We start from the raw sequence: 22584 nt of genomic DNA, 5'->3' as shown, positions 1-22584 counted from the left end.
GGGGTGAAACAGGGAGATCTGATTTCAGCATTATTATTTGCAACGTTCTTGGAACCTTTTTGTCTTAAAGTGCACAACAACCAGAATATAGGAGGTTTCCGTTTCTTCACGCATGAAATTAAAATCTTGTCTTACGCAAATGACATTGCAATTTTTTGTGGAGACAAAACAAGCATTAAAGAAGCAGTAAAAGATGCCAAATAATTTTGTAGCTTTACTGGCAGTGCCATAAACTGGCAGAAGTGTTTAGGTTTCTGGCACGGAAAATGGGAAGATAAGCCAGAATGCTATGAAAGCATAAAGTTCACAACTGTGCCATCCAGCTACCTTGGTGTTCCGCTTCAACATTATAAAGATGCAACGAGACAGTGGGCAGAGCCAACTGAAAAAATGAAAGCGCAGACATCAAAGTGGGGCGGACGAAGTATGTCAATTTTCACCCGTGCGACGGTGTGTAGCTTGTTTTTGGTAGCGAAAGTGTTTTATATGTTACAAGTGTTGTGTATGTCAAGGATTTGTGTGCAGAAATTGCACCGAATATTTGCTGCTTTTTTGTGGGCATCTGGTTGGGAAAGGATGAGTCATGTAAACTTATTTCATGCGGTGGGGAATGGAGGTGTAGGTTTATCTGATTTGTTCTTGAAACAGGTCGTGTCGAGATTTGTGTTCTTTCGCGACCAAAGTGACGCGTTCTTGCGCACTGTTATTCAACTGCGATTGTGTGATGCATTGCCTGATTTTATTGTTACGTCACACACGCTACGTAATGTAGCTGTGAAAGGATTTATGGGTGAAGTTGTTGATAGTGTCCGTTTTCTGAGAGCGCATTTTTCAGTAGATTATCTGTCAGATGTTTCCAGAAAGAAGCTTTACAAGGACCTTATTTATGTCATGTGCCCTACACCAATTTCAGCATATTATTTAGGACAAGAGCGGAATGTGCTGAAGCGTGTAAAAAGTTTCCCTGTGAAGGCTTCTACAAAAACTTTCTTCTTTATGTTACACTGCGGCACACTACCTGTCAAACCTTGGCTCCAGGAAAAAGGTACCTTTGTGCCTGGGAGCGTCAACTGCATCATTTGTAAAAAGCCAGAGACAATAAAGCATATTTTCTTGAATTGCTGGGATTCCATATTCTTATGGGACATCCTACAAAGAACTCTCAAAAAATATTTCCCATTAACGCCTTTCGGGATAATGTTTCTGCCTGTTGAGCAAACAGAGATGGTGCAGTATGACCTAATAATGTTGTTGTGCATGCACAGTCTCTGGAGGACGCGAATGGCGGTCAGAAATGCAGACCAAGTTGCACAACCAGCAAAAGAGTATTTTGTTGAAAATATTGTATATGTCCGTGACGCATATAAGTCTCTATGCGAGCCCCCAGAATGGCTATGGATCTTTGACCATCTCACGACAACAAAATACCTTTAACCAAGCTGTATAATGTGTAATACAGCCGATGATTTTATCGCCTCATTTCATTGTGAATGTGCTTTTCCTTTGAATTCAAAATTGTGAATGAGTCATTCCATGTTTTTTCGTATTGTATCGCTAACAGGCAATAAATAATAAAAAAAGCCGCTATAGCTCATTGGTAGAGCACTGGTCTTGTAAACCAGGGGTCGTGAGTCGTGAGTTCAATCCTCACTGGTGGCAGTGCATACTTTTTCTATTCACATATTTTATCGGAGTGTAATTCAAGCGCTACATAGCTGAACCATCTCGTTCGCCATTTCGTTCGCCATTTCGAGTCGCCGCTATAGCTCAGGATTCCACTTCCGGCCACCGCAGTGAACGGTCGCGGAATGTTTTGCTCCGAAGGGGCGGTTACAGCGGCCCAGCAGGGCCGCGGTCTCAGGTTGAACGACACACCGAAGGATGACTACCAGGTTATTTTGCCGCAACTACCTACAGGATCGACAGTTACAACGACTGTTTTTTTGCACGGAGACGTGAAGGCGAGGCCCTACCGAGTCGAGCATTTCCGTGAGGCACTTGACTATCTGCAGCTGATGCCCGAAGTGTAGGCCCTCGGCGCCTATCAGATGAACCACGTTTGGGCCATCCTTTCAAGGACGAAAAGGGCAAACAAAAGATTTTGTCTGCTCCAACCTTCAGCGTAAAGGACCACCGATGCATGGTAATAGACCCTCGAAATCAAGACGTCAGGATGAAACTGTATTGGCTTCTACATACGACTCCGGACGACGAAGTCAGAGGTGCCCTGGCGCCTTTCGGCAAGGTCAGCGAAATTTCGAGGGAAAAGTGGCGCGTTGCAGGCTGCAACGACAAAGGCTCCCACACGCGCCTGGTGTCCCTACGGCTGAAGGTAGGCGTTACCGTGGAGGACCTGCCTCATCAACTCCGCGTCGGGGAAGACCATGCGCTCGTGCACGTCCCAGGCAGACCCCCGCTCTGCCTCCGGTGCCATGGCACCGGTCACATACGGCGCGAGTGCCGAGTCCCACGTTGCAAGCTCTGTCGTCGCTATGACCACGACGAGAGTCAATGCGCGCGTAGCTACGCCAGTGTGACCGGAACTGGGCGAAGCGACACCGTCGATGAGCAGCTCATGGACCAAGTCGACGCGGAGGAGATCGTCAGTGGAGGCGAAAAGCCGACAACGTCGGGTGCCACGCCTTCTGTCCCATCCGAAAACAAGGGACCTATGAAATCTGCGTCTAGTGTAAATGGAAAGAACGACGAACCACAGAATACGCCAGAGGCTGAGAAAACCCCTAGCAACTGTGCTGCTGTTAGCGAAACAGTCGAGACGGAAGAGAGCGGAACTGCAATGGAGAGCATCAACCCGGAAGAAGGAAAAACCAACCCTGGCGTCGCCGTCTCAAAGAGACCACGGGAAATCACCATAGAAGACGACAACCGCGAGAAGGTCAACGCCGGTGAACCGCCCCCAAAGGCAGGGTCCCATCGTAGGGCTCCCCTGAAGGTGAAGCCTAACGTGCCTCCAGACAGGAGGACTACACCGACAGGGCCTCCGCGTTAGCGGAGGGCGCTGTCCGAGAGACGACTTTACCGCTAGACTGGAGCGGGACGCGCAGCACGAAACGTCGCCATGCCTACCGACAAGGAAAACGCCCCGGCTTCGCCATGCTTGACGAAGCACTCAGAATTAGAGCAATATAACTGTGTAAGTGTGCAGCCTGTCAATTCAGCACAATCACCCAGCGGTCCGCTTGCCCTTTCGCATTCTATGAACTCAACGTCCTTATCGGCATTAAGAATAGGCACGCTGAATGTGCGCGGTCTCACGGCAAGAAAGCGGCAAGTGCAGTTAAGACGTCTGCTAAAAGAAAATACCATCGATATTCTAGCCTTACAGGAATCGAAAATAGACAGCGAGGAGCAAGCGGACCACATGGTCCAAACTTACGCATTAGATTTCAACGTTTGTGTTTGCCATGCCGTTGGAAAGTCTGGCGGTAGTGCTATCTTTCTGAAACGAGGTATCGTAATCGTTGAAGAGGGTGTTATCACCTCTGATGACGGACGGTTAGCATTGTGCGACTTTTCTTTAAACCAAGTACAATGGCGAATTATATGTGTGTACGCGCCGAACCAAATTTCAGAAAGAAAAGTTTTTTTTGATTGTGTCGCTGGCTTTCTAAAGTGTGACAGGCAACTCATTTTGCTTGGCGATTTTAATTGTATTTGCATGCCCGAAGACTCAGTTAAGAATGAACCAGTACGAGACAAAAGTGCCCTACAGCTTAAGGCGTTGGTGGATGAATGTGGCCTTGTTGATGTAGGGGACATATTCCGTGGAAATCAAGTGCAATTTACTCACTTTCAGGGCGAAAGCCACGCACGATTAGATCGCGTTTATATCTCTTCGGATGTTATGTCTATGTGCTGCAACTATGCCGTGAAACATGTTAGTTTTAGTGATCATAGCTTCGTAATGTTTAAAATAGGTAGAAAGCGCAAAGTCTCTGCATTCAACTGGGAACTGTGGAAATTAAATGAACAGCTCTTAACCGACGACACATTTGTCCAAATAGTACGCGAGAAATTGGAAATAGTGTCCACGAGTCACACAAATTTCATCGAAGCTTGGGAACAATTCAAGTGCGAAGTTAAACTAAGTGCAATAGACAGATCATGCATACTACGACATAAAGAAAAACAAAAGGAAAAGGAACTACAGTGCACACTTGATTTCCTTTTGAATGCAGAGACTACAATACCGGGTTTGTTTAAAAGTGAAGTCGAAGTTGTTAAAAGACAGATGGAACAGATGGAAGAAGAAAAATATAAAGGCGCTGTTATTAGAGCGCGTTCAGAGAGGCTTTGGTTAGGCGAAAGACCAACTAAGAGGGCGATTGGTGAAGAAAAAAGATATGCAACAAAAAACGAAATAAATGAAATTCGCTACCCTAACGAAGTGTGGACAGATAAGAGCGTCATTGAAACAGCATTTGTAGAGCGATACCGTAGTTTACTCGGCACAGAAGTGCAAGTAAATGACATATTTATAAACAACTATGTTAAGCAAATGCCAAGGCTTGACGAGGATATTAAACTAGAGCTTGAAAGACAAATTACTAGAGATGAAATCAAACAAGCAATTGAAGATTTGAGCAAAGGAAAGACGCCTGGGCCAGACGGCCTCGGATCAGCGTTCTATAAAGTTTTTAAGAATGAAGTAGCAGAAATACTATACCATGTTATAGCAGAAGCCTACAATAGTAAAAAAATGCCTCCATCGTTCAAACTAAGTCACGTAGTTCTAATTCCTAAAACCGATGAACCTTCCAAATTGCAGTCAGTAGAATCTTATCGGCCCATAAGTTTGACAAATGTAGATTATAAGATCTTTATGAAAGTAGTAGCAAGAAGACTCCAGTCAGTAATTACAGCTATAGTTGGCCCACATCAAACATGCGGGATTAAAGGACGAAGCATATTCACAAACATACATACCACCAGAAGCATACTAGAAGGCTGTGACGCTTTTTCCGGAAAGATAGCAATGCTTCAACTAGATCTAGAGAAAGCTTTCGACAAAGTCGCACATAGCATACTGTTCGCAGTGCTAGAACAAGTTAACGTAGGCAGCATAATAAGTGAAGGCGTGAAAATGGCATATAAAAACTGTACTACTAAGCTTATCATTAACAAAAAGCTTAGCGAAGGAATACCAGTAAAGTGTAGTGCGCGCCAAGGATGCCCAGCCTCAAGCCTGCTATTCGCCATATATCTTGAACCGTTCTGTTTAAAGATTCTGAACAACAAAACGATATGCGGCTATCGCTTCTTAACGCACGAAATTAAAATCCTCTCATACGCAGACGACATCGCAATCTTTTGCCGAACTCAAAAAAGCATCGAAAGTGCCATTAAGGAAGCAAAAACATTTTGCAGCCTAACTGGAAGCGCCATTAGTTGGCAAAAGTGCTCAGGATTCTGGCACGGCGAATGGGACGAGAGGCCGACACAATTAGAAGGTGTAAGGTTTACTGATACGCCGGGCAAATACCTTGGCATTCCATTGAAACACTATCGCGGAAACAAAGACCAATGGGCGGGTGAAATTGACCGGGCTAAATCCCAAACAACAAAATGGGGCGGACGCGATTTCTCAATCTTTACACGTGCAACTGTGTGTAATATGTTCATGGTAACAAAAGTTTTCTATATGATGCAAGTGCTTTGCATGGCAAGGATGTCTGTGCAAAAGTTACACAGACTGTTTGCTGTTTTTATTTGGGGGTCGAACTGGGAGCGTACTAGTCGTCTGAAGTTGTTTCAGTTGGTTAAAAACGGAGGGCTAGGCTTATCGCATTTATTTCTTAAACAAGTCGTTACACGGTTCTTTTTCTTGAGGAAACAGAACGATGCTTTCCTGCAGAGTATTTGTCAAGTGTTTTTGAGCCAGGCATTACCCGAATACATAGTGTCATCGTATTCTACTAATGATGTTCCAATGAAAGGGTTTTTGAAAGAAGTCGTTGATACTTTTCGTTTTTTGAAAAGCCACTTTTCGATTGAATATCTCTCGGATGTAACAAAGAAAAAATTGTACAGAGACTTGCTTGATGTGATGTGTCCTGTGCCGATCTATCGTTCCTTATATGTACTAGGACGAGAACGTAATGTTTTGAGTCGCGTTAAAAAGATGCCTGTTAGAGCGTCGACCAAGACGTTTTTCTTCTTTCTTCACACCGGCACGCTCCCTGTAAAACCCTGGCTTAAAGAAAAAGGTATTTTCGTCCCTTGGAGTACTAACTGTACAATATGCAATAAGCCCGAAACCATCGAGCACGTATTTTTAGACTGTTGAGACTCTGTTTTTCTGTGGGACATTTTACAACGGACACTCAAAAAGCAACTTCCACTTACACCTCATGGGATTCGATTTCTGCCGTTTGATCAGATAGGGGACGTGCCGTGTGATCTCCTGATGTTGTTGACAATGCACAGTGTATGGAAGACACGAGTGGATGTAAGACACGAGAATGTTAAATCACAACCGTCAAAAGTGTACTTCAGAGAGGCTGTCATGTACGTCCGCGACGTCTACAGGACACTTTCCGATCCTCCAGAATGGCTACCTGTGTTTGATCAGTTGCTAACACAAGAGCCCTACTAACCTAACAACACGAGGCAAAGTACGAGTCTCGTTTTTAATGCAACTTTTGTGTATGTATGTGGAATTCCAGCAAGAATTCCTGTCCATTGTACGAGGGGAAATCCGGCAATAAAGAAAAAAAAAGCCGCTATAGCTCAGTGGTAGAGCACTGGTCCTGTAAACCAGGGGTCGCGAGTTCAATCCTCACTGGTGGCAGTGCATACTTTTTCTATTCACATATTTTATCTGAGTGTAATTCAAGCGCTACATAGCTGAACCATCTCGTTCGCCATTTCGAGTCGCCGCTATAGCTCAGTGGTAGAGCACTGGTCTTGTAAACCAGGGGTCGTGAGTTCGATCCTCACTGGTGGCAGTGCATACTTTTTCTATTCACATATTTTATCTGAGTGTAGTTCAAGCGCTACATAGCTGAACCATCTCGTTCGCCATTTCGAGTCGCCGTTATAGCTCAGTGGTAGAGCACTGGTCTTGTAAACCAGGGGTCGCGAGTTCAATCCTCACTGGTGGCAGTGCATACTTTTTCTATTCACATATTTTATCTGAGTGTAATTCAAGCGCTACATAGCTGAACCATCTCGTGTGCCATTTAGAGTCGCCGCTATAGCTCAGGGTGTCTCCTCGTTAGTATAGTGATTCCACTTCCGGACGCGCTAGCGAAAGGTTGTGTCACCATGAGCTCCGATGGAGCGGATACAGCGGCCCATATGGGTCGTGGAAACAGGTTTTTTGCCGAAGAAAACCAAGGATATGAAGTCGTTCTGCCACAGTTACCTAAAGGTGCGTGTATTACAAATACTGTTTTTCTACACGCAGATATCAGGGCAAGACCTTATCGTGTGGAAGATGTCCGCGACATCATGGTTCGTCTGGGAATGCTGCCCGAGGTGCTTGCTTTGGGGGCTTTCCAGATGAACCACGTATGGGCGGTGACCTTCAGCACAGCAGAAGGAATGAAGAAGATGCTCGCGGTTGGTGACGTCAAGATAAAGGAGAGGCGATGCCTCGTTATCGACCCAAATAAGCAAGACGTTCGCCTAAAGCTACATTGGCTTTTGCATTATGTACCGGATGAAGATATACGCACCGCGTTTGCGGCCTACGGGAAGGTGACACAAGTATTGAAGGAGCGATGGCGCGTGCATGGTATCACGGACAAAGGAACTTCGACTCGTACCGTAGCACTGGAACTGAAAACCGGAGTTACTATCGAGGACCTACCACATCAGCTTCGAGTGGGTGGCATGACAACACTTCTGGTTGTGCCAGGCCGAGCGCCACTGTGCCTACGGTGTCGCCGAACGGGGCATATTAGACGTGACTGTCGAATACCGCGGTGCGGTCAGTGCAGGCGCTATGGTCATGAAGACAACGAATGCACTCAGACATATGCTAAGGTGGCAGGTACGGTTACAGCCGACCGTGTCTCGGAGCACATCATGGACCAAGTTGACGCAGAGGAAGCAGCCAGCAGCAGAATGGGGGAACCCGTGTACACGCCCCTTTCTAAATTGTCGACGGAAAAAGAAAAGAATGTGGAACGCGCGGAGGAGGTCGGGCATTCTATCGAGCCAACCAAAGTGGTCAACGATGCTCCAGTGGACGAAAACAACAAAGACGAAGGAAAGGAAACCACCGCGTCAAACAGCCAGCCAGAAGACATGGACGTCGTGAGTGCTGGCGTAAGTGTCGCAACTCCAAAACGACCGATTGAAGAGGTCGCTCCTGACGGCGGCCGACTAGGCAAGGGGGCAGGAAGTGAGCCGGCGACGAAGGTGGCCACGGGCAGGCGACCCAGCACTAAGCCCATACCTAACATCGGAGCGGGCACCCGACCGCCGCGGAAGCCGCCTTCGTAGCAACGAGGGCTGTGCTTTAACCAAGGGCCTTAAAACCATAGACGGAAAAGGACACGGCTCGAATGGCTTCAGCATCATGTGACGTGTGTGGCGGGTGCACGCCGTGTGCGTGTATACCCGCAAGTCCTTCAAGGTTTTGCACCGGCGACGCCGGGCCCATGTGTGAGGTAGGAACCATGCGATCTGTTCCTACTGGCACGCGGACTTCGCAATCTAGAACCGCGTTACGAGTTGCCACATTGAACGTTCGTGGACTACGGTCTAGACGAAGGCAATATCAGGTCAGTCGTCTCTTCCGCGAGTATGACCTTGACTTGATAGCTGTTCAGGAGACCAAGGTTGAAAGTCAGGAGCAAACGGATCGCATGGTCGAACCTTTTAGGTCTTTGTACAATGTTTGCGTATGTCACTCCCTTGGCACCTCTGGAGGCTGTGCCATTTTTTTGCGTAGTTCTTTAGGTCTTGTGGAAGAATATGTTTATTCTAGTGAAGACGGCCGAATTGTATTTTGTGATTTTCTGTTCTTGTTTCAGAAATGGCGCGTCATTTGTGTATATGCACCAAATAGCGTTAAAGATCGTATCAGATTTTTTGCAACTGTTGAACCATATTTAAAATGTGAAAGAAAAGTGATTCTGCTCGGTGATTTTAACTGTGTATGCCTGAAGGAAGATAGGAGCAAGGGATTGCCAGTTCGGGATCAAAGTGCTTTGTTTTTATCTACGATTATGCAGGAGTGTGGACTAGATGATGTTGGAAATGTACTGCAACAAGGAAGTGGCACTGGCTATACACATTTCCAACGTGATTGCCACTCACGTTTAGACAGAGCGTACGTGGCAGACGTGCTTGGACCACATTGCAACAGTTATGAGGTTAAGCCGGTAGCGTTTACTGACCACAGTGTCGTGATGTTTTCAATAGGCGAAAAAAAAGTAGGTCAGGTTTTTCGTGGGAGTTGTGGAAACTCAATAACAAACTACTTAACGATAAAGTCTTTGTAGACAATGTGAAAGTACTTATAGAAACATTGCACTTGTTTGAGTCGGGGGGATTTGTTGACGCGTGGGAGCGGTTTAAGGAAGAAGTAAAAATTAGCGCAATCGAGAGATCTTCCATTTTACACCAGAATGAAAAAAGAAAAGAAAGGGAACTACAATGTCAGCTGGAATTCTTGTTGACAGTCGAGAGCGTGCAGCCAGGCACTTTCAATGAAGAAATAAGAAAAATAAAGAATCAGCTTGAAATAATGGATATAGAAAAATACAGAGGCGCAGTTATACGCGCACGCGCAGAACACCTCTGGCTCGGCGAAACACCGACGAAACGATCCTTGAGCGAGGAAAAGCGGTACGCTTCACGTAAGGAAATAACGCAGATAACGTACTGTGAAGAGATCACAAGGGACAAATTGATGATCCAACAAGCGTTTGTCGAATACTACAAGGGATTGCTGGGATGCAGCGGTAAAAGTGAGGCCTCTTTACACGGTGAATTTTTGACACCAATGCCTACATTAGATAACGAAACCAAAGTACGCCTTGAAATGCCAATTGGCTTAACCGAAATAGAAAGAGCAATAGACGATCTAAGTGAAGGGAAAACGCCGGGTCCAGACGGACTTGGTGCTGCTTTTTATAAGGCGTTTAAGCATGACCTCTCGAAGGCTCTTTGGCGGCTCTTCGCTGAGGCGTACGAAACAAAAGATGCACCACCATCCTTTAGAAGGTCGCATATTGTACTGATACCCAAAAGTGATGATCCAGTGAAGGTTTTATCGGTGAGTGCTTATCGTCCTATAAGCCTCACCAATGTAGATTATAAGGTGTTCATGAAGGTGCTAGCCAAAAGACTGCAGACTGTAATACAACTAATCGTAGGACCTCACCAAACATGCGGCATAAAGGGCAGAACAATAGGAACGAACATTCACACAGCGAGGAGCATCCTAGAATGCTGTGATGCATGGGACAGGAAAATCGCGATGTTACAATTAGACCTCGAAAAGGCTTTCGATCGTGTAGTGCATGACGTACTTTTTAAAGTATTGGAACATGTAAATGTCGGTAATGTTATCTTAGAAGGTGTGAAAATGTCATACAAAAATTGTGGGGCTAACATTGTCATTAACAAAGAAGTCACTGAAAGTATTCATATTGCCAGGAGCGTTCGCCAGGGGTGTCCAATTTCTCCTTTATTGTTTGCTATTTACTTAGAGCCCTTTTGTTTGAGCATAATTCACAATAACAAAGTACGTGGTTTTAAGCTTATGATGGCTGAGGTCAAATTATTGTCTTATGCTGATGACATTGCCGTTTTCTGTGAAAACAGAGAAAGTATTAGCGAAGCTGTGAGGGTTGCCGACAAGAACTGCAAGTGGTCCGGTAGTGCAATAAACTGGGATAAATGTGTAGGTCTGTGGCATGGCACCTGGGAGGCAATGCCAGATTTTTTCGAAAATGTGAAATGGAGGGACGTACCCACAAAGTATCTTGGGGTGCCACTAGAGGGATATAAAGGTACAGCTGAATATTGGAAGGACGAAACAGAAATGCTGAGAGAGAAAGTAAATAAGTGGGGAGGGAAAAACTTCTCGATATTCGCCCGGTCAACAGTCTGCAATATCTTTTTAGCAGCGAAAGTTTGGTACGTGCTTCAGGTGCTGTGCATGAATAGGCTAAACATTCAGAAGATACACAGAATCTTTGCCACTTTTGTTTGGGGATCCCAATGGGAACGCACAAGTCGTACAAATCTTTTTCGATCAGCGAGAGCTGGTGGGCTGGGATTGGCCCATTTGTTTGTAAGACAGATAGTGTCGAGGTTTACTTTTCTACGTGATCAGAGTCATCCATTCTTGCGCACCATGTTACAAGTTAGACTATGCTGTTATTTACCTGAATTCATTGTATCGACTTCTTGTGCGGGGCGAATGGGTATACGTGGTTATCTGCGCGATGTAGTATTGACGTTCAGTATATTAAAGGTTCGTTTTTCTCTGCAGTACTTGTGCGAAGTCAAGAAAAAACGGCTGTATAAAGATCTTATTGACGTAATGATGCCAGAACCCTTGTATCGCACCATGTATGCAATCGGGCCCGGAAAAGATGTCTTTAAAAGAATCAAAAGAATGGTAGTACGGCCATCAGCCAAGACCTTTTTTTTTTCAGCTACATACTGGTACGTTGCCCGTGAAACCATGGCTAGAGGAAAAGGGCCTATTTGTTCCGTGGAGTACTAATTGCCTCTTGTGCCGCAAGCCGGAAAGTATTGATCGCATCTTTTTGGACTGTTGGGATGCCGTATTTCACTGGGACATCCTTCAGCGAACATTAAAGAAAGACCTCCCTATAACACCATACGGTATTCGTTTTCTGCCGGTTCAGTGTGAAAGTGGCATACCGTATGATATGTTTATGTTGCTGAGTATGCACGCTATTTGGAAGACGCGTATGGCGGTGAGGCATGCGGATGTAAACGCACGCCCAGCCAGAGAATACTTTATAGAAAGTATAGCTCACACCAAGGATGTATATTGCACAGGTGAAGAACAGCCAGAATGGCTACCCGTTCTGAATGACCTCATGTCATTATAATCATCCCCACGTCAAACAAAGCGAGTTTGAGGTTTTTAAACATTTTTCAGTGTCATATTTTCTGTAAATGCGTTTTGTTCTGTTGTTCTTTAACGTGTGATGTACCAATCAGCGAATTAAAAAAAAAAAAAAAAGCCGCTATAGCTCAGTGGTAGAGCACTGGTCTTGTAAACCAGGGGTCGTGAGTTCAATCCTCACTGGTGGCAGTGCATACTTTTTCTATTCACATATTTTATCTGAGTGTAATTCAAGCGCTACATAGCTGAACCATCTCGTTCGCCATTTCAAGTCGCCGCTATAGCTCAGTGGTAGAGCACTGGTCTTGTAAACCAGGGGTCGTGAGTTCAATCCTCACTGGTGGCAGTGCATACTTTTTCTATTCACATATTTTATCTGAGTGTAATTCAAGTGCTACATAGCTGAACCATCTCGTTCGCCACTTCGAGTCGCCGCTATACCTCAGTGGTAGAGCACTGGTCTTGTAAACCAGGGGTCGTGAGTTCAATCCTCACTGGTGGCAGTGCATACTTTTTCTATTCACATATTTTATCTGAGTGTAATTCAAGCGCTACATAGCTGAACCATCTCGTTCGCCATTTCGAGTCGCCGCTATAGCTCAGTGGTAGAGCACTGGTCTTGTAAACCAGGGGTAGTGAGTTCGATCCTCACTGGTGGCAGTGCATACTTTTTCTATTCACATATTTTATCTGAGTGTAATTCAAGCGCTACATAGCTGAACCATCTCGTTCGCCATTTCAAGTCGCCGCTATAGCTCAGTGGTAGAGCACTGGTCTTGTAAACCAGGGGTCGTGAGTTCGATCCTCACTGGTGGCAGTGCATACTTTTTCTATTCACATATTTTATCTGAGTGTAATTCAAGCGCTACATAGCTGAACCATCTCGTTCGCCATTTCGAGTCGCCGCTATAGCTCAGTGGTAGAGCACTGGTATTGTAAACCAGGGGTCGTGAGTTCAATCCTCACTGGTGGCAGTGCATACTTTTTCTATTCACATATTTTATCTGAGTGTAATTCAAGCGCTACATAGCTGAACCATCTCGTTCGCCATTTCGAGTTGCCGCTATAGCTCAGTGGTAGAGCACTGGTCTTGTAAACCAGGGGTCGTGAGTTCAATCCTCACTGGTGGCAGTGCATACTTTTTCTATTCACATATTTTATCTGAGTGTAATTCAAGCGCTACATAGCTGAACCATCTCGTTCGCCATTTCAAGTCGCCGCTATAGCTCAGTGGTAGAGCACTGGTCTTGTAAACCAGGGGTCGTGAGTTCAATCCTCACTGGTGGCAGTGCATACTTTTTCTATTCACATATTTTATCTGAGTGTAATTCAAGCGCTACATAGCTGAACCATCTCGTTCGCCATTTCGAGTCGCCGCTATAGCTCAGTGGTAGAGCACTGGTCTTGTAAACCAGGGGTCGTGAGTTCAATCCTCACTGGTGGCAGTGCATACTTTTTCTATTCACATATTTTATCTGAGTGTAATTCAAGCGCTACATAGCTGAACCATCTCGTTCGCCATTTCGAGTCGCCGCTATAGCTCAGTGGTAGAGCACTGGTCTTGTAAACCAGGGGTCGTGAGTTCGATCCTCACTGGTGGCAGTGCATACTTTTTCTATTCAAATATTTTATGAGTGTAATTCAAGTTCTACCTAGCTGAACCATCTCGTGCGCCATTTCGAGTCGCCGCTATAGCTCAGTGGTAGAGCACTGGTCTTGTAAACCAGGGATCGTGAGTTCAATCCTCACTGGTGGCAGTGGATACTTTTTCTATTCACATATTTCATCTGAGTGTAATTCAAGCGCTACATAGCTGAACCATCTCGTTCGCCACTTCGAGTCGCCGCTATAGCTCAGTGGTAGAGCACTGGTCTTGTAAACCAGGGGTCCTGAGTTCAATCCTCACTGGTGGCAGTGCATACTTTTTCTATTCACATATTTTATCTGAGTGTAATTCAAGCGCTACATAGCTGAACCATCTCGTTCGCCACTTCGAGTCGCCGCTATAGCTCAGTGGTAGAGCACTGGTCTTGTAAACCAGGGGTCGTGAGTTCGATCCTCACTGGTGGCAGTGCATACTTTTTCTATTCACATATTTTATCTGAGTGTAATTCAAGTTCTACCTAGCTGAACCATCTCGTGCGCCATTTCGAGTCGCCGCTATAGCTCAGTGGTAGAGCACTGGTCTTGTAAACCAGGGGTCGTGAGTTCAATCCTCACTGGTGGCAGTGGATACTTTTTCTATTCACATATTTCATCTGAGTGTAATTCAAGCGCTACATAGCTGAACCATTTCGTTCGCCACTTCGAGTCGCCGCTATAGCTCAGTGGTAGAGCACTGGTCTTGTAAACCAGGGGTCGTGAGTTCAATCCTCACTGGTGGCAGTGCATACTTTTTCTATTCACATATTTTATCTGAGTGTAATTCAAGCGCTACATAGCTGAACCATCTCGTTCGCCACTTCGAGTCGCCGCTATAGCTCAGTGGTAGAGCACTGGTCTTGTAAACCAGGGGTCGTGAGTTCAATCCTCACTGGTGGCAGTGCATACTTTTTCTATTCACATATTTTATCTGAGTGTAATTCAAGCGCTACATAGCTGAACCATCTCGTTCGCCATTTCGAGTCGCCGCTATAGCTGGTTCACTTCCGGCCACCGTAGTGTACGGACGTGGCTGATATGAGCTCCGTCGGAGCGGATGTAGCGGCCCACCATAGCCGCGGTACCAGGAACGAAATGTCGCAGGACTATGCAATCATTTTGCCCCCACTGCCAACTGGGTACGTTGTTCAAAATACCGTTTTTCTACATGCTGATGTAAAAGGTAGACCATGTCGCGCAGAAGATTTTCGTGAACCACTGTTTCAACGTGTCCCGCCCACCGAGGTTCTTGCGCTCGGCGCATATCAAATGAATCATGTGTGGGCGGTTACCTGCAAGACTGCTGAAGGCGCCAAGAAGTTTTTGGCCGAACCGGAATTGACGGTCAAGGGTCGGAGATGCATGGTAATTGATCCAAGTCACCGCGACATCCGTCTGAAGCTTCACTGGCTGCTCTACCATGTACGCGAAGAAGACGTGCGAAACGCCCTGAACCCCTACGGAACCGTCTTGGAAATAGGAATGGATAAATGGCGCCTCGACGGTTACAGACAACAGAGCACCATGACACGCACAGTTGAGGTGCGACTGAAGGCTGACGTTACGTTGGATGATATACCACATCAGCTGCGCGTCGGAGGTGAGCTAGCCCTTGTCGTAGCGCCCGGAAGAGCGCCAAGGTGCTTGCGCTGCCAACAGATTGGCCACATAAGAAAGGACTGCCGCGTACCGCGGTGCAACGTCTGCAAACGCTTTGGACACGCCGTAGAAAACTGCTCGAGGACGTATGCGGCAGCTGCCATGGCCACGTTGAGCACGGAGAAATCCGAGCTCACCATGGACGAAGCGGAAGCAGAAGAATCTCTGCATTCTGCAACAACATCAGGAGTACAAGGCACCAGCACCAAAGGAAGTAAGCCATCGGAAAACACCAGCGCGGAAAATTTGACAGCCGCTGCACAGGTAGAAATTACAGCAGACGCAAAAGCCAAGATACAGGGCTCCGAAATCATCGAGGGTGGTGCCAACAACACAAGTGGAAATAAAGAGACAGCGGGAGTTCACCACAAGAGTGACGAAGTGGACGCCATGGATTGCCGTGAACCAGAAGACGGCAGTGCGCTGGGAAAGAGACCACGAGACGACGCCGGTGCAGAGACAAAGGACGCCAACAGCAGTGAACCGCCGACGAAAGCGTTCACCAGTCGCCGGCTGCGGCCCACCCCAAAGCCAAACGTTACGGAGGGGGAGAAGAGGGCGGCTAAGCCGCCCACTTGACAGCACGGCTAACGCACCGAGGGTGTACCCCAATATCGGGGCACAGACTGTTTGGTGAGCGCATCCTTTTTTAAAGATAAAGATGGCTGTTAGACTTGATAGAGCAGTTCGTTTCGCCACTCTAAATGTGCGCGGGCTTTCGTCTAGAAGACGCCAGTACCAATTAAGTAGGCTGTTTGCGGAACATGATTTAGACGTGATCGCCGTGCAAGAAACAAAAGTACACAGGGAGGACGAAACTGATCGAATGGTTGCGCCTTTCAGCGCAACGTATAATGTTTGTGTGTCACATGCTGATGGCTTATCGGGAGGGTGTGCAATTTTTATTAAAAGATCGATGGGTGCAGTTGAGACAAGTATAAGAAGCAGTGAGAACGGGCGCTTCGTGGTTTGCGATTTGTCGTTAATGAATTTTGAATGGCGCGTGATTTGCTTGTACGCCCCAAATTGTGACAACGAAAGGAAATCGTTCTTTGAAGAGATTGGTGGTTTCCTTGATTGTAGTAAATATGTTATATTAATTGGTGACTTCAACTGTGTGTGCGCGATTGAGGACCGGTCTAAACGTGTAAATTTACGCGATCAAAGTGCACTGTTATTGACGGAATTGATTGCAGAGAATGGACTAGAAGATGTGGCCCTCTGCATGTCTAATGGCGGGGTTGAGTTCACACATTTTCAGGGACAAAGTCACGCGCGTTTGGATAGAGCCTACATCCCACTTGACCTTGTGATGTGTTGTGACGAATATGTTGTTATACCAGTGTCTTTCAGCGACCACTGTTTGGTAAAATTCACGCTTGGGACAAAGGAAAAAATGACTAAGTTCAACTGGCACCTTTGGAAATTAAATAATAGCATCATGAAAGATAAAAAATTTCCTAGAAAAGTAAGTGAAGCATTAACGGTGCTGTATGAAGATGGAAAAGACGACTGGGAAACGAGGTGGGAAGGTTTTAAACAAGTTGTTAAATTGAGTGCTATAGAACGTACGACTATCCTAAATTTTGAGAAGAAACAAGACGAGAAGAAATTGCAGTCGCAACTGCAAGCACTATTAAAGGAAGAGAGTGTGAAACCGGGCTCGTTCACTGAAGAAATCAAAAATACCAAAAACAAGCTGGAACTTTTAGATAAAGAAAAGTACAGAGGTGCTATTATTAGGTCAAGAACAGAAAAGCTTTGGATGGGCGAAACGCCGACAAAGCGGGCACTGAGTGATAAAAAGCAATATACACGAAGAAAAGAAGTTAAGGAAATAATGTACAATGGCAGACTGACGAAAGAAAAAAGTCAGATAATTAACGCGTTTGTTGACCACTATCGCGATTTGCTTGGAAAACGTATTCCGATGGCGAGTGGATTTAGTGAAGATTTCCTTTCTTTAGTGCCCAAGCTTGACGACGAAACTAAAAAAAGTTTGGAGGCCCCTATCAGTATACAGGAGATTAAAAAAGCTATCGATGACTTAAGCACTGGAAAGACACCTGGCCCAGATGGAATCGGAGCAGAATTCTATAAAATGTTTAAAGAGGAGATTGCCAGCGCGCTGTTCGAAGTTATCGAAGAGGGGTATAAAAAGAAGAAGCTACCACGGTCTTTCACTGAAGCGCACACTGTTTTAATCCCCAAATCAGACGATGACATCAAACTTCAGTCTGTGACGTCATATCGCCCCATTAGCCTCTTGAATACGGATTACAAAATTTTCATGAAGGTGTTGGCCAAAAGAATGCAGAATGTCGTTCAGAACATTGTAGGACCGCACCAGACATGTGGCATCAAAGGTCTTAGTATTACGACAAATATACATGTAGTAAGAAGTGTCTTAGAGATTTGCGATGACTTTGGAGACCGAATAGCAATGATGCAATTAGACTTACAAAAAGCTTTTGACCGTGTCTCCCATGAAGTGTTGTTCAACCTGTTAGAACATGTGCAAGTTGGAACTGTGTTTCTTGATGGATTAAAGATGGCGTACTCGCAGTGTGTAACACGCCTGGTCGTTAATAGGACGCTGAGTGAAGAAATTGACATACTCAGTTCTATAAGACAAGGATGCCCGGCCTCAGCCTTACTTTTTGCCATATACCTAGAACCCTTTTGCTTATCAATTATCCAAAATTCAAACGTGCACGGATTTAGATTACAGAGTACTGAAGTAAAGATTCTTGCATATGCTGACGATGTGGCCGTACTCTGTCAAGATAGGCATAGCATACGTGAAGTTGTTCACACAGCCAAACAATTTTGTTCCATGACAGGTAGCATGATTAACTGGGATAAAACAACTGCGTTTTGGTATGGTGATTGGGATATGAAGCCTGATGTATACGTAAATGTAAAATGGGAAACCCGCCCACTGAAGTACCTAGGGGTGCCACTCGAGGTTTATCGTGACAACAACGAGTGCTGGAAGGACGAAGCAGAAACAATCAGGCAAAAAACAAACGCCTGGGGTGGGCGGGAGCTCCCTATTTTTGCACTGGCGTGTGTATGCAACCTGTTTTTAATAACCAAAATATGGTATGTGTTCCAAGTCCTTTGTATGTCACGGGTGAATGTGCAGAAATTTCACAGGATTTTCGCCGTGTTTGTGTGGAGATCGACCTGGGAACGAACAAGTCGCTCAAATTTATTCTAACCGGTCCGAAACGGTGGATTGGGTTTGTGTCATTTATTTATTAGGCAAGTTGTGTCTCGTTTTATTTTTCTCCGCGACCAAAGAAATGGCTTATTACAAACTGTAATAAAATAAAGGCTGTGTTCACACGTTCCAGAATTTGTTGTGTCATCGAATAACAATATGTACCATTATGTGACTGGATTCTTGCGTGAAGTAGTGCAGTCTTTTCAATTTCTGAAAGTGCGCTTTTCACTTGAGTATTTGTCCTCTGTAAAACGGAAAACACTTTACAAAGACCTTGTTGACTGTTTGTTGCCAACACCGCGGTACAGAACTGTATTCATTGTCGGACCCGGACAGGACGTGCTAAGAAGGGTTAAAAAGATGAACGTAAAACCGGGAACAAAAACTTTCTTCTTTAAACTTCATTCTGGGACGCTCCCAGTAAAGCAATGGTTAGCTGATAAGGGACTCTACGTTCCATGGACAACAAACTGTCTACTTTGTAAGACGCCCGAAACGGTAGAACACGTATTTCTTTACTGCTGGGACGCCGTATTCCATTGGGACGTTCTGCAGCGCACATTGAAAAAGGACCTACCCATCACGAGTTATGGCATTCGTTTTCTGAGTGTGGACAATGAAGACGGCGTCCCGTACGACATGTTCATGCTGATAGCACTTCACAGCATCTGGCAGACTAGAATAGCGGTTCGCAATGCCGACCTTCACGCACGTCCTGTCAGGGAAAATTTCATTGTAAACGTGGATTATATACGCGAACTGTATAAAGCGCAACCAGAGCCTCCTGACTGGCTACCTCTCTTGGACGAATTGTGCAACTTGAAGAAATTTTAATGTGAGCACACTAGATCAAGACTTGATCCAAGTGTTTCCTTTTATCATTTATGTTTCTCTGTTTCCACCACATGTAAAAGAAAACAGGCAATAAAGAAAAAAAGCCGCTATAGCTCAGTGGTAGAGCACTGGTCTTGTAAACCAGGGGTCGTGAGTTCAATCCTCACTGGTGGCAGTGCATACTTTTTCTATTCACATATTTTATCTGAGTGTAATTCAAGCGCTACATAGCTGAACCATCTCGTTCGCCATTTCGAGTCGCCGCTATAGCTCAGTGGTAGAGCACTGGTCTTGTAAACCAGGGGTCGTGAGTTCAATCCTCACTAGTGGCAGTGCATACTTTTTCTATTCACATATTTTATCTGAGTGTAATTCAAGCGCTACATAGCTGAACCATTTCGTTCGCCACTTCGAGTCGCCGCTATAGCTCAGTGGTAGAGCACTGGTCTTGTAAACCAGGGGTCGTGAGTTCAATCCTCACTGGTGGCAGTGCATACTTTTTCTATTCACATATTTTATCTGAGTAATTCAAGCGCTACATAGCTGAACCATTTCGTTCGCCACATCGAGTCGCCGCTATAGCTCAGTGGTAGAGCACTGGTCTTGTAAACCAGGGGTCGTGAGTTCAATCCTCACTGGTGGCAGTGCATACTTTTTCTATTCACATATTTTATCTGAGTGTAATTCAAGCGCTACATAGCTGAACCATTTCGTTCGCCACTTCGAGTCGCCGCTATAGCTCAGTGGTAGAGCACTGGTCTTGTAAACCAGGGGTCGTGAGTTCAATCCTCACTGGTGGCAGTGGATACTTTTTCTATTCACATATTTTATCTGAGCGTAATTCAAGCGCTACATAGCTGAACCATCTCGTGCGCCATTTCGAGTCGCCGTTATAGCTCAGTCATTCTGCTTCCGGCAGCCGAGCTGAGCGGTCAGCAGAATCATGGGCTCCAGTGGAGCAGCGACAGCGGCCACTTTTGGTCGCGGAAACAGGCTTACTGACGAAGACAAGGAGTACCCGTTCATTTTGCCGCAACTGCCGAAAGGACGAGTAACGATCAACACCGTGTTTTTACACGGGGATGTACGTGCGAGACCCTACAAGGTTGAAGACTTCAGGGACGCCCTATTGCCGACGGGCCTGCTACCTGACGTGGTATGCATAGGGGCGTATCAAATTAACCACGTCTGGGCGGTTACTCTCAATGATGCGACTGCCACAAAACGCCTGCTGGCCATGAAGGAAATGCAAGTGAAGCGACGACGGTGCGTCATTGTTGACCCACAAGACCAGCAGGTGAAGCTTAGGCTTCACTGGCTGCTGCACGGCGTTTCTGATGAGGACATCCGGACGGCGTTCGCTGCATTCGGCAAGGTGGAAGAGGTGAGCCGAGAGCGGTGGCGTGTCCAAGGCATGGGAGACAAGACGTCTACTACCCGGACCGTGCTCCTGAAGCTGAACAGCGGCGTAAAACTGGAAGACCTGCCTCATCAGGTGCGCGTCGGCGGAGAGCTAGCATTGGTGGTCGTTCCCGGGAGGCCCATGCAGTGTCTGCGCTGCCAATGCACGGGACACGTCCACCGAGATTGTAAAGTTCCCCGCTGTTCAAGGTGCAGGCGTTTCGGCCACGTTGATGCTGACTGCGTCAAATCGTATGCAGCCGTGACAGGACCAGCAGCGAGTGACGTTGCTGCAGAGCACCTTATGGACGTGGTCGAGACGGAGGACGCCGCCAAAGGAACCGGAGACCTGGTTCCGACAGCGACAGTCAGTGGGACATCGACCGTTGGCGCAGAAGGCACGGTGACTGATGCTGGCGAGAAAACGAGCAAGATGGTACAGGTCCTGTCTTCAGTGGGTCATGCTACGGGGGGCGTTAACGACGAGGCACCCGATGACGACACGACAGCAATGCTGCAGGGCGAGGACACCAACGACGGAGAGCAGACTGCAACTCTCGGTGCCCCAGTCCTGCGCCCCCACGACGCGATGAAGGACCGGGACGGTAGTGCAACCAGCACCAACGAGGGGCCGCCGCCGAAGGCGCCTCATGGGAAGCGGATGGGCTTCAAACCAAAACCTAATATTCCGCCAGAAAAAAAGCCTGTTGTCAAAATGGGGGCGGTGACCAACGCCAGCAAGCCGGAAGGTCCCGGAGGCGGCTAGCCGAGGGCTAGTCGTGAAGGGTAAGCACCATGCTCCGGGCCTACTTTTTTTTTCCTTAGTTAAGATGGCTCTCTTACCGTCACTTACTATCGCCACATTGAACGTGAGAGGATTGGTGGCTAGTCGTAGGCAAAGTCAGGTCCTACGGTTGGTCACTGACCAAGACTTAGACGTACTAGCCGTCCAGGAGACCAAGGTTGATGGAGAGGAAGAGACCGGGAGCATGGTGTGGCGTTTCACGACTAGATATTATGCGGTCGTGAGTCACGCGGTAGGGACGTCCGCCGGTTGTGTTCTGTTTGTAAAGAAGTTGCCTGATCTTGTTGTTCAAAGTCTATTTTCATGCCAGTCTGGAAGGATTGTTTTTTGTGATTTTGTTTATCGTGAAATTGAATTTCGAGTCATGTGCATATATGCCGCGAATTCTGTAGAAGAGCGCACCTTATTTTTTGAGAACCTTTTTCAGTATATTTGCAGCGAGAAGTGCATGATTTTGTTGGGGGATTTTAATTGCGTGTTGAGTGCTCGGGATAGAGCCAATAATGCCGGTACTCGTGATAGAAGCAGCTGTGTGTTGACTAAACTAATACGTGAAAATGAACTGGACGATGTTTGCGAGTGTCTGGAGGCGGAGCGGGAAGTAATGTACACGCGATTTCAAGGTAACAGTCACGCGAGGTTAGACCGCATGTACTACATATCGCAAGACATGATTCCAAAGTGCCATAGTTATTCTGTGGCACCAGTATCGTTCTCAGATCACTGCTTGGTGAAATGTAACATAGGCACGGAGAAGAAGAGAGAATCTTTTAATTGGGACCTATGGAAAATGAACGCCTTACTACTAAAAGACCAACCATTTGTAGAGGCAGTACATGAGGCCGTAAGGGAGGTTTGTGAGGATAATAGTCAAACAACAGCAGAGAAATGGGAAGGGTTCAAACAAAACGTAAAAATGAAAGCCTGTGA

The 22584-nt window shown here is 46.3% G+C and overlaps 25 non-coding genes and 1 pseudogene across 25 annotated transcripts; all 26 read left to right on the top strand.

The window, feature by feature from the left end:
• The first annotated feature begins 1580 nt into the window (after positions 1 to 1580).
• On the top strand, positions 1581 to 1659 carry TRNAT-UGU (transfer RNA threonine (anticodon UGU)). Its single transcript has one exon. It is a non-coding gene; the product is annotated as a tRNA-Thr (tRNA).
• Positions 1660 to 6739: 5080 nt separating this feature from the next.
• On the top strand, positions 6740 to 6811 carry TRNAT-UGU (transfer RNA isoleucine (anticodon AAU)). Its single transcript has one exon. It is a non-coding gene; the product is annotated as a tRNA-Thr (tRNA).
• An 85-nt stretch (positions 6812 to 6896) lies between these two features.
• Positions 6897 to 6968, top strand: TRNAT-UGU (transfer RNA threonine (anticodon UGU)). The gene has a single exon. It is a non-coding gene; the product is annotated as a tRNA-Thr (tRNA).
• An 85-nt stretch (positions 6969 to 7053) lies between these two features.
• TRNAT-UGU (transfer RNA threonine (anticodon UGU)) lies at positions 7054 to 7125 on the top strand. The gene has a single exon. It is a non-coding gene; the product is annotated as a tRNA-Thr (tRNA).
• Positions 7126 to 11023: 3898 nt separating this feature from the next.
• LOC139047903 (uncharacterized) lies at positions 11024 to 12168 on the top strand (annotated as a pseudogene).
• Positions 12169 to 12202: 34 nt separating this feature from the next.
• Positions 12203 to 12274, top strand: TRNAT-UGU (transfer RNA threonine (anticodon UGU)). Its single transcript has one exon. It is a non-coding gene; the product is annotated as a tRNA-Thr (tRNA).
• An 85-nt stretch (positions 12275 to 12359) lies between these two features.
• Positions 12360 to 12431, top strand: TRNAT-UGU (transfer RNA threonine (anticodon UGU)). The gene has a single exon. It is a non-coding gene; the product is annotated as a tRNA-Thr (tRNA).
• Positions 12432 to 12516: 85 nt separating this feature from the next.
• Positions 12517 to 12588, top strand: TRNAT-UGU (transfer RNA threonine (anticodon UGU)). The gene has a single exon. It is a non-coding gene; the product is annotated as a tRNA-Thr (tRNA).
• Positions 12589 to 12673: 85 nt separating this feature from the next.
• TRNAT-UGU (transfer RNA threonine (anticodon UGU)) lies at positions 12674 to 12745 on the top strand. Its single transcript has one exon. It is a non-coding gene; the product is annotated as a tRNA-Thr (tRNA).
• Positions 12746 to 12830: 85 nt separating this feature from the next.
• TRNAT-UGU (transfer RNA threonine (anticodon UGU)) lies at positions 12831 to 12902 on the top strand. The gene has a single exon. It is a non-coding gene; the product is annotated as a tRNA-Thr (tRNA).
• Positions 12903 to 12987: 85 nt separating this feature from the next.
• On the top strand, positions 12988 to 13059 carry TRNAT-UGU (transfer RNA threonine (anticodon UGU)). Its single transcript has one exon. It is a non-coding gene; the product is annotated as a tRNA-Thr (tRNA).
• Positions 13060 to 13144: 85 nt separating this feature from the next.
• Positions 13145 to 13216, top strand: TRNAT-UGU (transfer RNA threonine (anticodon UGU)). Its single transcript has one exon. It is a non-coding gene; the product is annotated as a tRNA-Thr (tRNA).
• An 85-nt stretch (positions 13217 to 13301) lies between these two features.
• Positions 13302 to 13373, top strand: TRNAT-UGU (transfer RNA threonine (anticodon UGU)). Its single transcript has one exon. It is a non-coding gene; the product is annotated as a tRNA-Thr (tRNA).
• Positions 13374 to 13458: 85 nt separating this feature from the next.
• Positions 13459 to 13530, top strand: TRNAT-UGU (transfer RNA threonine (anticodon UGU)). Its single transcript has one exon. It is a non-coding gene; the product is annotated as a tRNA-Thr (tRNA).
• Positions 13531 to 13615: 85 nt separating this feature from the next.
• TRNAT-UGU (transfer RNA threonine (anticodon UGU)) lies at positions 13616 to 13687 on the top strand. Its single transcript has one exon. It is a non-coding gene; the product is annotated as a tRNA-Thr (tRNA).
• Positions 13688 to 13770: 83 nt separating this feature from the next.
• Positions 13771 to 13842, top strand: TRNAT-UGU (transfer RNA threonine (anticodon UGU)). The gene has a single exon. It is a non-coding gene; the product is annotated as a tRNA-Thr (tRNA).
• An 85-nt stretch (positions 13843 to 13927) lies between these two features.
• On the top strand, positions 13928 to 13999 carry TRNAT-UGU (transfer RNA threonine (anticodon UGU)). The gene has a single exon. It is a non-coding gene; the product is annotated as a tRNA-Thr (tRNA).
• Positions 14000 to 14084: 85 nt separating this feature from the next.
• TRNAT-UGU (transfer RNA threonine (anticodon UGU)) lies at positions 14085 to 14156 on the top strand. Its single transcript has one exon. It is a non-coding gene; the product is annotated as a tRNA-Thr (tRNA).
• Positions 14157 to 14241: 85 nt separating this feature from the next.
• Positions 14242 to 14313, top strand: TRNAT-UGU (transfer RNA threonine (anticodon UGU)). Its single transcript has one exon. It is a non-coding gene; the product is annotated as a tRNA-Thr (tRNA).
• Positions 14314 to 14398: 85 nt separating this feature from the next.
• TRNAT-UGU (transfer RNA threonine (anticodon UGU)) lies at positions 14399 to 14470 on the top strand. Its single transcript has one exon. It is a non-coding gene; the product is annotated as a tRNA-Thr (tRNA).
• Positions 14471 to 14555: 85 nt separating this feature from the next.
• TRNAT-UGU (transfer RNA threonine (anticodon UGU)) lies at positions 14556 to 14627 on the top strand. The gene has a single exon. It is a non-coding gene; the product is annotated as a tRNA-Thr (tRNA).
• A 4924-nt stretch (positions 14628 to 19551) lies between these two features.
• Positions 19552 to 19623, top strand: TRNAT-UGU (transfer RNA threonine (anticodon UGU)). The gene has a single exon. It is a non-coding gene; the product is annotated as a tRNA-Thr (tRNA).
• An 85-nt stretch (positions 19624 to 19708) lies between these two features.
• Positions 19709 to 19780, top strand: TRNAT-UGU (transfer RNA threonine (anticodon UGU)). The gene has a single exon. It is a non-coding gene; the product is annotated as a tRNA-Thr (tRNA).
• An 85-nt stretch (positions 19781 to 19865) lies between these two features.
• Positions 19866 to 19937, top strand: TRNAT-UGU (transfer RNA threonine (anticodon UGU)). The gene has a single exon. It is a non-coding gene; the product is annotated as a tRNA-Thr (tRNA).
• Positions 19938 to 20020: 83 nt separating this feature from the next.
• Positions 20021 to 20092, top strand: TRNAT-UGU (transfer RNA threonine (anticodon UGU)). Its single transcript has one exon. It is a non-coding gene; the product is annotated as a tRNA-Thr (tRNA).
• An 85-nt stretch (positions 20093 to 20177) lies between these two features.
• TRNAT-UGU (transfer RNA threonine (anticodon UGU)) lies at positions 20178 to 20249 on the top strand. Its single transcript has one exon. It is a non-coding gene; the product is annotated as a tRNA-Thr (tRNA).
• Positions 20250 to 22584: the final 2335 nt, after the last annotated feature.

The sequence above is a fragment of the Dermacentor albipictus genome, chromosome 7 (genome assembly GCF_038994185.2).
Source record: "Dermacentor albipictus isolate Rhodes 1998 colony chromosome 7, USDA_Dalb.pri_finalv2, whole genome shotgun sequence".
Lineage (NCBI taxonomy): Eukaryota > Metazoa > Arthropoda > Arachnida > Ixodida > Ixodidae > Dermacentor > Dermacentor albipictus.
The sequence above is the reverse complement of the archived record's forward strand: the minus strand, read 5'-3'. Positions and strand labels throughout refer to the sequence as shown.